Below are 14,284 nucleotides of genomic sequence, written 5' to 3'. Positions count from 1 at the left end.
CGAAAATATGTGGGAAAACAGTAAAAATGTTGGAAATATGCGACTTTTAAAAATAAAATGGCGGAATGTTTCAAATCGTACCAGCTGATTGAGTTCTACACTGTTAAGGCACACTATATTAAATGAAAATGACGTGGCAATTCAGTAGACTGTTTCCTTGGACCCTCATCACAACAACAATACAGTAACGTTAGGAAACGAATTACAGTTATTCTAGGTTCCCTCACACACCAATGTACACGATCCCGTGCAATTATTGTGTGCTCATAGCTTCCGTTCGAAGATCCTACTGAACTGGAATCATTGCTTTTTCATTTAACGTAGAAAAATTTATCATATTGATACCCAACGTTTGATGCGATTCGAAAAATCTGCCATATTAGATTGAAGCCAGCCTATTTCCAATCACTTTTTTATCTTTCCATGTTTTCCTGTCTTTACTCATGACCACAGACTTTTGATACACCCGGTACTGTACATGAAAAGAAGTTTCAAACAATATTTCACTTGACATATAAATGAATAATATTCATAAATGAGTACAACTTATTTAAACGTGTTGGTATTGGTGATAGTTTCCACCCAGTTGATAGTTTATTCGAGGCTATATCCTACTGTTCAAGAATGTACCACCTATTGCTGTATTATTATTATTATTATTATTATTATTATTATTATTATTATTATTATTATTATTATTATTATTATTATTATTATTATTATTATTAAATAAGTATGTACTATCTGTTTTTTTTTTACGTAAAATTGGATCAACTGTTTTTTTTTTCATTTTCTGTAATATAGACACATTTTTAAAACAATTTTATGATATTTTTTCTTCGCCTAAATACGAACATTTTATTTCCTTCTTTAACCACTAACACTACATGCAACTTCATCTCTAAATTGCAAATTTTAAGATGAAATAAAATTTTAAGAAGGCATTATTTGATATTACTCACAGAAATGGACGCAGAAATTGTGGTCCTCCAATGTTAAGCAATGTAGCACTGCACTTGACGCAAATGCATTTTAGAATTTCATGCACCATATAGTTGTTTGAGATATTGCTAGTACTTGCCTCACTCTCGATTTAGACTTGTAACTGCTACACTGTAAACGTGTTAATTATCTCCACATCGACTTCAGATCTGCAAGGCGATTCGTCTTACAGTAGTGGCCAACTTGCTGGAATTTATCATATCATCTTGTAACAAATTTTTTATTGCTTTTAAATAAACGACGCAGGAATTTAACGTTGTTCACTCAATATAGAACAGCTCAGGTGAGATTGTGAGGTATCACAGCCCTTTCTCATTTGACGGTGAACTGCCGCGCGCAGCGGCGGCGAATTGCCGCGTAGGGTAGAAAGACATTGCAAGCAATGGAGCTTTTCATATTTGCGCGGCGGTCGCCGCAAATTTACGCGGCGAGGAAAAAAGGCGCTCTCCTTGCTAGAAAGTGGCGCGGCAGATTGCCGCGTACAGCCAAACGGGAAACTGCAGGCAATGGAGCTCTTTACATATAGGCGGCGATCTGCCGCTTGGGTGTTGGAGGAGGGAGCAAGTGTTGCCAGGAAAGAGTAGAGAGTGGTTGCGATAATTTGTATATGTGTGTGTTTTACGTATACCTATATATGTGTGTGTTTGTGTATTCGTGTATGTTTTTATGTTCTAGCCTAGGACACCTCGAATGCTTTTAACCAAACTTGTTACATACAATATATGGGAAAAGATGGCATGTAAAAATAATCGAAAACGACCGATACTACCGAAGTGTCGAAACCAAAGGTCGTTGATTAAAAAGAGTCCAAATCAATATATATTTTTTTTCTATGTAATAGAAGATTGGGATAAATGTGCGGGCAGCGCTGGGCAAATGAGCTTCAAATTTTATAAATTTCTGGTACCCCAAAATTGAAATATGTACTATCAAATATTTCAACAATATTACATATTTATTTATACTATTATATATATATATATATATATATATATATATATATATATTGTTACATAAAAATTCGTAATCCGGATTTTAGTAATCATACTGTAATGTACCTTAGCAAAGCAAGAGAGAATTCATTACGTGATATTTGATAAATATACCGTATTTTATATATTTTATAACTATCTTGGATTCAGGGACTAGAGCAGTGCTTTAAAGAGACTTGAGTCAATAGTCGGAACGCTTAAAACAAACGAATAAACCCGAATAATAATAATAATAATAATAATAATAATAATAATAATAATAATAATAATAATAATAATAATAATAGTAATAATAATAATAATAATAATAATAATAATAATAATAATAATAATAATAATAATAAGATAATACCAACAGACCAGCCTTGGGTTGAGTGGTTGAGTGTTGACTTGGGATTCTGGGATAGATCTTAACCACCGACTATTCCCAAAGGACTTTATCCTGGTTTTCCCAGTCACAACAGGTGAATATCGGGATGGTATTTTAAATATCCAGAACCTTGCCCCTATTTTGCTCAAGTCTATCAATTGTAGTAACAGTATAGAAAAATCTCTTTCAAGGTAGCACTCTTGGTAGCTCTCTCTAAAAAAAAAAAAAAAAAAAAAAAAAAAGTTAACCCATATGTTTCGCTTACTGTTTTATTTTATTTATTTATTTATTTCTCTCTGTCTTACAAGGCGAGTAGAAGACACTTTTTGCGTCTGTCCATTGCGACCACCACAACACGTTAAGAGTCGCAAGATTTTGTTTCTTCAGTTGCACAGCAACCCTCCTCGCATATTTTTCATCCGCGGCAAAACGCTACGCAATATGAAAGGGTACACTTTTCACGCGGCAAACTGCCGCGACTGGCGACGGCAAATCGCCACCTCAATGTGAAAGAAGCGTCAAACTGTTTCCTCCTCACCATGTACAGACATTTTACAACTAGCGTCTAATTGTTACATCCTTTCTACAAGCAAAATATCATGAAGTAGAAATATAAGAATAATAGTGAAAGTCATTTCTAAATGCTGATGCTGATACTTGTAATTTCGTATGATCTTATGGTATATACAACTGTACAGTATTTGGTTTGGAAGACTAGTAGTTTTGAGAAATTGGTTCATTTCCGTAGTATTCTGAAGCAATTTGCTCGTTCCTTAAAAAAACAAAACAAACGTGGGTTCACTTCATAGGATACTCGCTTTCTGGTAATGTTGTATTCTTCATGGAATGTTGAGTTAATAATCTCATGGTTTTGAATGTCCCTCTTCGTTGGCCTTATATTGTGAAAACTGTATATTTAGTCGTTCATCTAGAACGACTCTTAAGAACAACATAGTTTTAAAGTATTCTTTGCGGCATGAAGTTTGCAAACTATCAAAAGAAGAAATTAAGTAAGTTTTCCAGGCTTTTTCTGAGTACTACTAAAGTCGTTCTACGTTTGTAAATTCAAGATAAATCCTTAAGATTGGCTCATTATTGACCAAAATTTTCCATATCTGCCCAAGTATGATTTCAGTATTCTCTAGATTTAGAGTTCGTGAGCTATAAAAGTTTTTTATACGATTCCTGAATAGGTTTCTTCCCCATTTATTTGTCGTATATCCCCAGTGTTTAAAAATAACAACTAGAATGAATAAGTCATAGACAAGCTGTGACGTTGTGTGATGTTTAAATTGTATGTGCACACTGTTCGCAATATGTCACTGTACTAGTAAATTATTGTTGCCAGTATATGAGAAATTGACTTAATGTTAAGCCAGAGAATGTTTGGGCAGTTAGCAAATCACATTCTGAAAATCACAGCTTTAGAATATATATAGTCGGTCCTATTAATCTATAGTTTGTACTATTAAGGGTTCGAATACTGATCATACTTTTAACAGTATGTTAATGTGTGATTAAATGTTTGACTTTCCTGAAGATTATGTGTAATTATTCATCTACGAGCATATGAAGGGTTCTAAGACAGAGGAGTGGCAATTTGAATATCATACGTGTCTTTGGTGTGGGATACCCGAGTTTGATTCCCGACGGGAGCCCATGTGGTCCAGATTCACACATTAAGGTATAGTTTCAGGTTTCATATAGCCTAACTGCTGAAAGGTACGCTAAACTGAACTCAAATTAAATCAAAACAAAGACGGAGAAATTGTTTGAAATAAGTGGATTGCAATCTGAAATGGTGGATTTTTTCCAACCGTGTCAACCCTTTGGGCCCGCACTGATAAGACGCTCTATAATAAATAAAAAAAAACAATGTTGCCAGTTTATCAGGTTGTTCTCTTGAGCTCTCACCATACTAGCAATGCAACATTCTTTAGAAGCAAGTTTGAGATGTTCTAGGTTCCTTCGCATAAAAATGCACATGCTCAACGTCTCGTTCTCTCATGCACTGAAGTTTCGTTCGAACAGCCCGAAGAACTGGAAAAGTTACGTTTTTTTTTTTTTTGTTTTTTTTAATTTATTTATTTAACATAGTACGCGTTATCAGTGTGGAGCCGAAACGACTAATGGGTCTGAAAAAGCAAATCATTTTTGTTTGAAAATGACCTATGTCCAACAACTTTCCTCATACACTACTTGTACATGTCTTTACTCATAACAAAATTAGCCTATGGCCCCTGAGTTCTGATACACCCAATATGTGCATGTGTATTTATTCCTTATTATTTGTTATATTTTAATCGTATTCGCGTCTTTGCATCGGAAGAGGAGGTATGTAAGAATACAATACAAACACATTATTGTATTATTTCCAATCGAAGGTTGAGACAATCTAAACTGTGGGGGCGCGGTGGCTCAGTGGTAGAGCGTTCACCTCCGGTGCTTGGGGCCCTTGGTTCGATCTCAGCTCGCGCCGTGCTCACGCCGTGTGGACTTTGTGGTGGACAAACACCGTGCACGTAGGTTTTCTCGGGGTTCTCCCGTTTCCTCCCACTTTCTTCAATCCACCATTTCACTCATCTATCATCATCACCGTCTCCTTTAGCCTAACCGGCATAACCGTGGGATGTCATATTTCATTTCATTTCGTTTTACAATCTAAACTGTCTGGTTCTGTCCTTACATTGTTCGTAAACTGTAAGTAACATTGATTGTCCTCATCTATACTTGTATGTTAGGAAAACAGCATAGTATTGGCTTATTTCATGTTAACTTAGCAGAAGAATAAAATATAATAAATGTCTTAATTCTGTCCATATTCAGTTTGAGAATAAATAATTTTGTGTATTTTAATAGTTTCTTGTAGATAACAATATATTTCTTTCTGATTAATTCTATGTTCCAATTAATTATATATATTCCAATCAATAAACAAGTTCTGAACGCTATACAAAATCCGCACATAATCACCTTTACAGTTAGAGATTAAAATTAGACACAATTTCGTAGGTTAGGATTCTTCAACAACAAAAAAAAAAGTAATTTATCATATTTAAATGCTAGTAGTATTTTAACACATTTTGCTACAAGGTTATGAATTGTAACGCTATAATGTGATGTATACACAACGAGATGAATTGAAACGTCCTATAATGAAATGACAGCAGACACTTAATTGATGCTTTTGTTATCTTGTTTCTTATTCTCCGTTGTTTGCACTGCAGCTTGAAACAAATTTGATTCTTGTCGGATAATATTGAATATCAATAAATTGATATATAACTGCAGGTGTACTAATACTTTATAATTAGTCCTAATCATATTTTGCCAACGTCCTAGTCGTGTCGGAATGTCGCTTTTCGTGTTACGCTGGCCCTCTAAAGAGTTTTGCGCAAAGAGTTATTTTTAATGATATAAGATACATAGAAAACTATAATCTAAACATTTTTTGACTTCTTCTTACAAAAAAAAAACATTAAATACCGTTAGAAAGAAAATATTTTGACTTCACTGATATGTCTAGCCGCCTAAGATTAAAATCGTTCTAATAAAATGTTTGATGAATGAAATATTATTTCTATGTTAAAACTTTCGCTAATAATTTTCGCAAGTTTTGAAACATGGCAAAAAAAAAAAAAAAAGCCAAAAATGTTTTCGTCATAAATAAAGATTTCCTGCGTCTTTATTTGCACTTAGATACGCTGAGAGTGTGACTTCACGGAACATGTAGAGTTGTCTGTATCATGTGTAAAAAAGTAATCATTACATATTTTTTAAAAGTATTACATTGTGACGTAAAATGACGTAATCAAGATCATAAATACATTTCCACAACCTACTTTTTGTTGACATTTAAATGTCAGTTTTATATCAAACCCCAGCAAGAAATTCAATTGTATTCAAATGACTTAATAATGAGGACGATTCACCATGAAGCTGGGCGTTCATTTCCAACATCGATAATATTTATTTTTCAGTTTTAAATCTGCTAAAACCGAGAGAGATTTTATGAGCTTTCTGCTGATTCATTTGTAGGCTTCTGAATAATTCATAAATACTTTTTTAATACACCACTCATATGTTTTTGATATGAAATTAAGAGAAATTTACAATCCTTGCCAATTGGAAGTGCGAAAACTAATTATATGATCATTGGATAGTTTTGATTTATTTTAAAGAAGGTTAACTGAAGAGCTGTATTTCAGAAAGTTACATGCTGACCTGGAACAGTTTTTACGCAATATGAAAACAAAACTCTCTACGGCCATGATAGGGTTACGTGCAAACAATAACTTCGTGTGGTAAAATATAGGGGCAAGTATTTCTATGGTTCGAACTGTATGTTATTCGATGGAGATAAATAAATAAATAAATAAATAAATAACATCTAATTGGAATGCTTTGGTGACATACACGCCTTTGATTGGTACCTCCTCAAATTTTGGATATAATCGTATAATAAATGTCCGCGTTTATTAAATAACCGTCTGTGCTTGTGTTAACATACTATGTAGGAGCATCGCGTCTTTCAATAAATATGTTCGGTAAAATTTAAGGTCAAAAATAAATATTTTTGTGCAATTGTTAATACCGTTGTAATTATTATTATTATTATTATTATTATTATTATTATTAATATTATTACATAATGAATATAAGAGATAGAATAACTTAGGTAGATATATTTTTTCTCGTTTACAAACAAATTTATTCACAAAATATATTGGCATTCCTTCATATTCAATGTAATTTACGCTATTTCAAAGTAATTCAACTCTTCGCGACTAGGTGAGTATTCCACTCATTGGTGACGTGCCTATTAATTATGTTCCTAACCAAAATAATGTTTAATGATTATAACTCATTCCATAAATTTTTTTTATATATAAAATTGTATGACAGATACGAAGACACATATTCATACCGATCTAGTATATTCAATTTTAATGGAAAATCGCCGGTAGTACTCATCTGATTTCACCCATTTTGTTTACTAATTTGACACGAGATAGTGTTTTTCAGAATATGGTTAAAATAGTCAATAAGCGTCCGTACAATATACTTGACTAAAGTATGGTTCATATTTAATATGACAATATGAATGCATTGTCGCGTGTGCGTAGGAAGTAGAACCTTTGTAATGGCTCTAGTAAATAAGGCAAAAGTAGTTCTACGATATAGTACTTTGATATTTCATACACGGAGAAAAATCCGTTCTCCGGTCAGCGGTATATTGTGCAAATATACGGTATCCTCTTGCTTACTATAGAAATCAGTACGGAGCATACGTTATCCGTATGCTACATAGGCACTGCCTTTAGATGTTACATCATGCCGTTGCAAGATGTCTGACATCTAACAGTTTTCCGTATATCACATGTATATACTTATGTTATCTTCGTCAGCTAGATGTTATATACGTCCATTTGTATGTGAGATCCTGCCCGCCTACATTGTTTCATACGGAAAGTACGTATAGATGGAACACTTATACAGAAAGTATTATAAAGCATGCGTTTTCAGTTATACGTCTGCTGTACGTTAAGTCCAAAAACTACAGGAATTACGCATGTAACCTATCTTTTTAAGTACGTCACCTACATTTTTTTTTTCTCAGTGTATAAACAAAGTTACAACTACTTGGGAATTTCCAGTAATACGAGAGCAGTATACAAACTGTTATTAGTTACGCTGTTTTTCCTGACACGATCTGTATGGCTTTAAGTTAAATTAATACCAATATGTTAACTATTGAAAATCAACTTAGATATTATTCGTGAATAACATTTTTAGTTTCCTTACGTTATGTAATTTTCGAAAAGTAAAATTGAGAACGATTTAGTCCTTAGTAAGTTCGTAAAACGTGAAATGAAACTTTATACAGATATATAGATAAAGCGCCTTAAATTTAAATGAAGGCAGTGGATTTTGTTTAGATGCCAGACAAAATAAATTCACTTATTTATTGAACAATATACACCGTGTAGATTTATCTAATTTCGATGTTCAGTGTGTTTTCTCAAAGATAATAGATTTTCAGATGTAATTAATTGTTATGTTTTAAAATCAGACCGAAGTAAGTCAGATAGACCTGCAGCAGCTAATCAAAATTATTAGATATAAACTTCTGCATTTACACATTGGGTCTGTGTCTAAGTACTAGAATCTACTTCTCTAGAAGGCTTGATAATATGGTGAGGAGAGAAGTGCGCTGTGTGACAAGAACATGTATAACGATCTATCCTACTGCCAACTGCACAGGAATCAACTCCTGACATTGTTCAGAACCAGTGCAAATGGCAAGGCCCTGTCTTTTATAGCCTCGGAGCTGCACAGAAAAGTAAAGTAAAATTCAACGATCGTATTTGCTGACAATCTGTATCTCTGTATATATATATATATATATATATATATATATATATATATATATATATATAGAGAGAGAGAGAGAGAGGGAGGGAGAGAGAGAGAGAGAGAGAGAGAGAGACCTGAAAAACAACTTTAACTCACAACATTTCGTTACTTGAACCTAGAATATCGTCCTAAATTTCGAATTTTCCACTCATTTTTGTCCAAGATTCACTGAAAACAACGTAAGTTTTGATGGTTAATTTTATCCATAAAATCTTATAATTATGGCTAATAACATTTATAATATGCTCGTAAATTTACTTTCTTGCTAAACTTTTAAGGTTCTTTTCCAATTCTGAGAAATTGTGTAACCAAGATTCCTACTGTTTCAGGCAACATCCTAATTATTTTCGTGATTCTTTATATTGCGTAACATACTATTAAACGAACGAAGTATCCAGTGAGTTTATAAAATTTTTCACACGTAGCACAAGATTATCGAAGTGTTAAAGAAGTGTTAACTGGGCAGATTTTTTCTTCTGTAATTTGTGACTTTTTAAACTCAAAAAAAATCTGAAGTCATTAGTAAAACATATAGCACACAGTAAGAAAATATTTATCTCGCATCTATACCAGCTAGCTTATGTATGTAAAAAATACATGTTACTCATTTTTTTTTTTCAAAATTAAACAAATTACTGGTTCGACATCAGAATACAGTCTAACGTATTTTCTATATTGTTTGTAAATACGTTTAAATCTTGTAGTAATCATTTAATAGTTGCAGATACTTTGTTTTATAGATGAAAAACATAAGCTATAAAGTTATTTTCTGTTAGTCACTCAAACAATAATTATATTTAGCAAAGAACATGTATATAAATTGTGTAATTGTAAGATAGCTATTAAGTAAAATTATTCGAGAAAATAGAATTCGAAAAACAAAATATTAATTAACTGGTAGTTTCTTTAGCGTAGAATTTCAGAAACTAAAGTAAGAACACAATATAAAGCTTTAGAATTTACGACATTATGGTGAAACTATGCTTTCCTGTGAGGAAAAGAACATGGCTGCATGATTTCTCAAGCTGTGGTATGCAGGCCGTTTCTGGATGGAAGGTACGACTTATATTGGTATTAATTATGGTAATATGTCGGACTCCTGCGTTACTGCATTATGGTTATATAACGGATACAAAACCAATCATTGTTTGCAATGATATAATTACGTTTTGCAGCATTTTTTTTAAAATATTTATTTCCATATTGTATCAACCACTCGTGAAAATTCCACTTCTGCAATTCTCTACGGACAAAGAGTTTATATCCGTAATGTTTTTGAAAAAAATAAGATAGCTTATGTATCGTAGAGAGTACAACAACAACACCAACCCCCCACAAAAATAAATCTTAGAGAATTTGCGTAAATAGAGACAAAAAACAATACTTGTATGAAAGTAAAATTAAGAAAAAAAAATAGCTCATTCAATAAATTTGGTAATAGCACATAAAGTTCGAATACTGACAGATCCAACAAATTATTTACTACAAATTTAAGAGCTTTCGTCAACTACCTCCATCACTTTACAATATCATAAAATGTTAATGTTTAAAATAATCATGCCTTATTAAAGTTCTCCAAAGCAATATCTGATCCTGGTAGGTAGTTCAAATGCAATTAAGGGCAGAAATCAATGAAGAGTTTTCATGAATATGACGTTTAATAATCGGGTTTCAAAGGTCACAGCGTTAGTTTTCTAGTTTTAGTGAGTTTAAATGCAGTATAAAAATAAATATTCATTACGTAAAACAATAAATGCAAATAAATGGATGTCAAAGCCGTATATATTACATATACTGTATACTTATTTACCTGTAATAAATTTTGCATGTTCCTCCACTGATCTCTAAATTTACACAATTATGTTATCATCGTTTATTGATAACGAGAACGTAGTTCTAATTTCGGTTTTGTTTGCTTAACACTTTCGTGAACACGAACAACACATATGTATATATATGCATTATTGTTAATGTGTTATGGTGAAATATAGCATATTCACGTGCTGTGAATACTTAGGTGTATATATCTATATATAATTCCAAACATTCATAATATACTTCTTGTAAAACAGCATTAGTCATGTCATACGGATTTGAGAAAATTCTTATTACAAAAACGTCAATTTTTCTTGCTTTTAGATTGAGAAACTATATATATCGCAAATGTATAAAATAACATATATTTGAAATATTTAAATGCAATAATAGGAAAAAAATATGATCATGAAAGAATTGCTTCGTAAAGTGTTAATATAATTCTAAGTAGTCATAAAAAATGTGTGTTTTAAGATATTTTCTTCATTGTCAGTAATAAATTCCATTACACGAAAAAAGAATATGGTGTCATGTGATTCATTATATTTTATTTCGCTGGTAATTACACGAAAAAACGTCAAATTTCAGTTCACCGAATAGACAAAAAAAAAAACTTCTTGATACATATGTTTTGATACACGCGCCATGCAACCTGGAAAGATATATCTCAACAGAATCACGTGTTAACCGCTACTGGAATAAGATCTACGCTTCATGATTTAAAAAACGCAGAAAAGGAAAGTGATACTTTAATAAGTCAATAAGTATTATTTAACGTTTGGCACGTATGAGAAGGTAAAAGACGAAATAATGTATGACAGTGAAATAAAAATTATCTTTTAGTGTTATCCAGAGTAAAATCACATTATACGTAGCCAAGATTAATTAACTTATCTTGTAAATTTTGAGCATTTGAATTTTTGAAATCGTCCGGTTTCATTATTATTAATATTTGTTCTCACTGTGTATTTGATAAATTAACACTTTTAATTAAAACGATAATATTATAACATGTTTCATCTTGCCTTTCTGAGAATAACATTTATTTGAATCAAAATATTTGAGAGGTTCTTTCCAAGATAAATACTGTAAACAATTCCGCTCTTCAATGCTGTTGTCTGTACGAAGTATTTTTTTAAAAGGCTTCTTTGATCATCGTATCTTCGTTGAGGACTCTCTTGCATCACAATGAACGTGGCAATCATGCAAACGCAATAAACGATAGTCTAGCCAACTTATCCCATAATCTAAATGGTTAGCGCAATTGCTGGGAGATATGATAAACATGCTTTGCCTTAATGCTCCAAATGAGAAAATTGATCTTTCTCTACAGCTGCTTCGGGACACGTGCAAGGGAACCAAATCGTGCTGAGTGGAGACCCTGTTGAACCTTATTTTATGAAACCAAACCAACGAGACTATAATACTTGAATGGGTAGCTTCTGCTCGATCGTCACAAGAAGACACTTACACAATAAATATTGACGTATACAAAATGTAATTTTAAGTATAATTGTTTTTTAATTGTTTGGTTTACTAAGAATTATTGTTTTCATCTTTGAAAACCAAATCATTCATTATGTTTGGATGAATGCACAATCTCAAAGGGGGTATGTTCCGAACAAAATTTCCAGAGTGGTACGTAAATTAAAATAATGCGATTATCACTGGTTATTAAGTACATTTGTTAAGTATTTTTTTTTAAATTTTATTAACCAATCTCATTTTCTACTTCAAAAATTAACCACGAACACTTTTATTTCCCAGGCTGTCATTTACATTTAACGCAGACGATAATCCAATTATAGTTCCGAGAATGTTTCAATTGCTACAGTTAACGACAAAAGGACGAGTCAAGAATTGTACTTACCAATGAAGACGATGCAATGTGTTCACCGAGGTCGTTGATTTCCCGTGCCGGTCGCGACAACGACTCGCTCACAACTGTTCTGTTGCTTCACGGCGTGCCGAATCCCTTGCCACGCGCCTTCTGGTTTTAGTGAATCATGGTCCGAAGATCCCATTCCCGCCGTACTCATGATTGCGCGTGCGCTACGCTAGACCCGAAACTTTCGCACCTTATCGAGTGACTTCGAAGAGAAGAGTGATGTTCGCCCAAGAGAGGAGAAAGAGAGAGAGAGAGAGAGAGAGAGAGAGAGAGAAGGGTGAGATGAGAATGAGAGAGAGAGAGAGAGAGGAAGAGAGAGAGAACCAACATTGACTCCACACGCAAGCTTCCCATGTTTCAAGATTGGTTTAATTGGTTTCCAATCCGACCCGACTCCACCAGAACGCTTTCATATTGTATCTTGCTACAGCTTCCTGAGGGGAAAATAGAGAATCCCAACGCCTCAAACCCGCCACGTATTCATTATGCATGACGAATTAGCCTTTTGCTCGTACGAATGCCAAGGTCAAAGCTAGAGTTGAGAAAAAAAAACTACGATCACTAACACTTGTATATTAAGCAACAAACTGCAAGTAGTTAAATAATTCTACTTTAGCATTTTCCCCCGTTCCTTCAATTATTTACATCGAAAATGAACAATTCAACTTTGTCACAAGGTGTTACGTAAATAATGAATGACACGATTAAAAATGAATTGCTGGATGCATATTTTGAATGTGCATAAAATAACAGTATATCCCAGGTATAATATCAACAAGCTCTTGACAAAAAGCAAAATTACATCCAGCTTCCGCATAATGAAACCCCATAATATGTCAAGAATGCACCATTTTATTTTCCGATTAAATTTTCACGAGAAAAGGGATCATAAAATCATGGATACATTCCTACAATATTTTAAAGTTATTTATTTATTTATTTTTATTTCTATTTTTTTATGTTCTACATCAGTCATGTAACTCGCCAATGTATGACGTAGGAGTGGTGTTTTACGATAAAATAGGGATTGAACGAAATAGATAGAATTGGATAAAACAAGTGTGGCCAGTGTTCGATTACTCATGAATTCACGAGTAGTGTATCTCCAAAATCATGTGCTATGCCTTGTTTGCTTGCCACCACTGGTTTCTATTAACGGAAGGTTTGGTGTTTTTTACTTGTTCTCTTTGTCCGGCTTGTCGAGAACACGAGCAGCAAACTACAACGTTGGAAAGCATCTAGTTGTTAATGACTGCCCTCCATGTTAAAGAGAGTAGTTATCAGGCTATTATCAAAAAAGTAATTGTTTCAAGTGCTAAAAGACAATAAAAGAAAGAAAAGTCTGGCATATTTCGAGAAGGCATGAAATTTAAAATTTTAAACATCTTATTTTTCGAAACAGAACAACAATCAACACAAAATATGTCTTCAAAAGCACAAGAGCAGGACTGATCATAAATATTACATTTAGCCTAACTACACTGTAAACAAAAGGAATTATTAACAACGCTGCAAATATAATATTATAAATTACATTTTCGTTACCTTCGTTTCGAATATTTAAATAGTTTTCGAGAAGTGAAAACTCTAAAATTGTTGAAAACACAAAACAAATGAGTTAGAAATGAGGTATTGAATGCTTCAAAAAATTTTAAAAATATATATATAAAAAATAAAATCCATCTGTTACATCCTGTGGACTACGAAAGTGTAGATACATGCAAGTGCATCTTTCTGGAATAGTTGGCAAAATAAAAAACAGTGGAAGGAGATGATAAAGGTTCAGGGAATACACAAACA

General features: G+C 32.8%; 1 protein-coding gene across 5 annotated transcripts in view; it reads right to left on the bottom strand.

The window, feature by feature from the left end:
• The window catches only part of LOC145688072 (cell adhesion molecule Dscam1-like), a 1,774,182-nt gene extending 1,761,588 nt beyond the window's left edge, over positions 1-12,594 (bottom strand). For all 5 annotated transcript variants that reach the window (XR_014131839.1, XR_014131838.1, XM_081761792.1 and 2 more), the window contains exon 1: positions 12,467-12,594. The gene's annotated coding sequence lies outside the window, so the exon portion shown is untranslated. The remainder of the gene's footprint in view (positions 1-12,466) is intronic.
• Between the last annotated feature and the right edge of the window lie 1,690 nt (positions 12,595-14,284).

The sequence above is a fragment of the Thermobia domestica genome, chromosome 6 (assembly GCF_964235325.1).
Source record: "Thermobia domestica chromosome 6, izTheDome1.hap1.1, whole genome shotgun sequence".
NCBI lineage: Eukaryota > Metazoa > Arthropoda > Insecta > Zygentoma > Lepismatidae > Thermobia > Thermobia domestica.
This window is presented reverse-complemented; position numbering and strand designations above follow the sequence as displayed.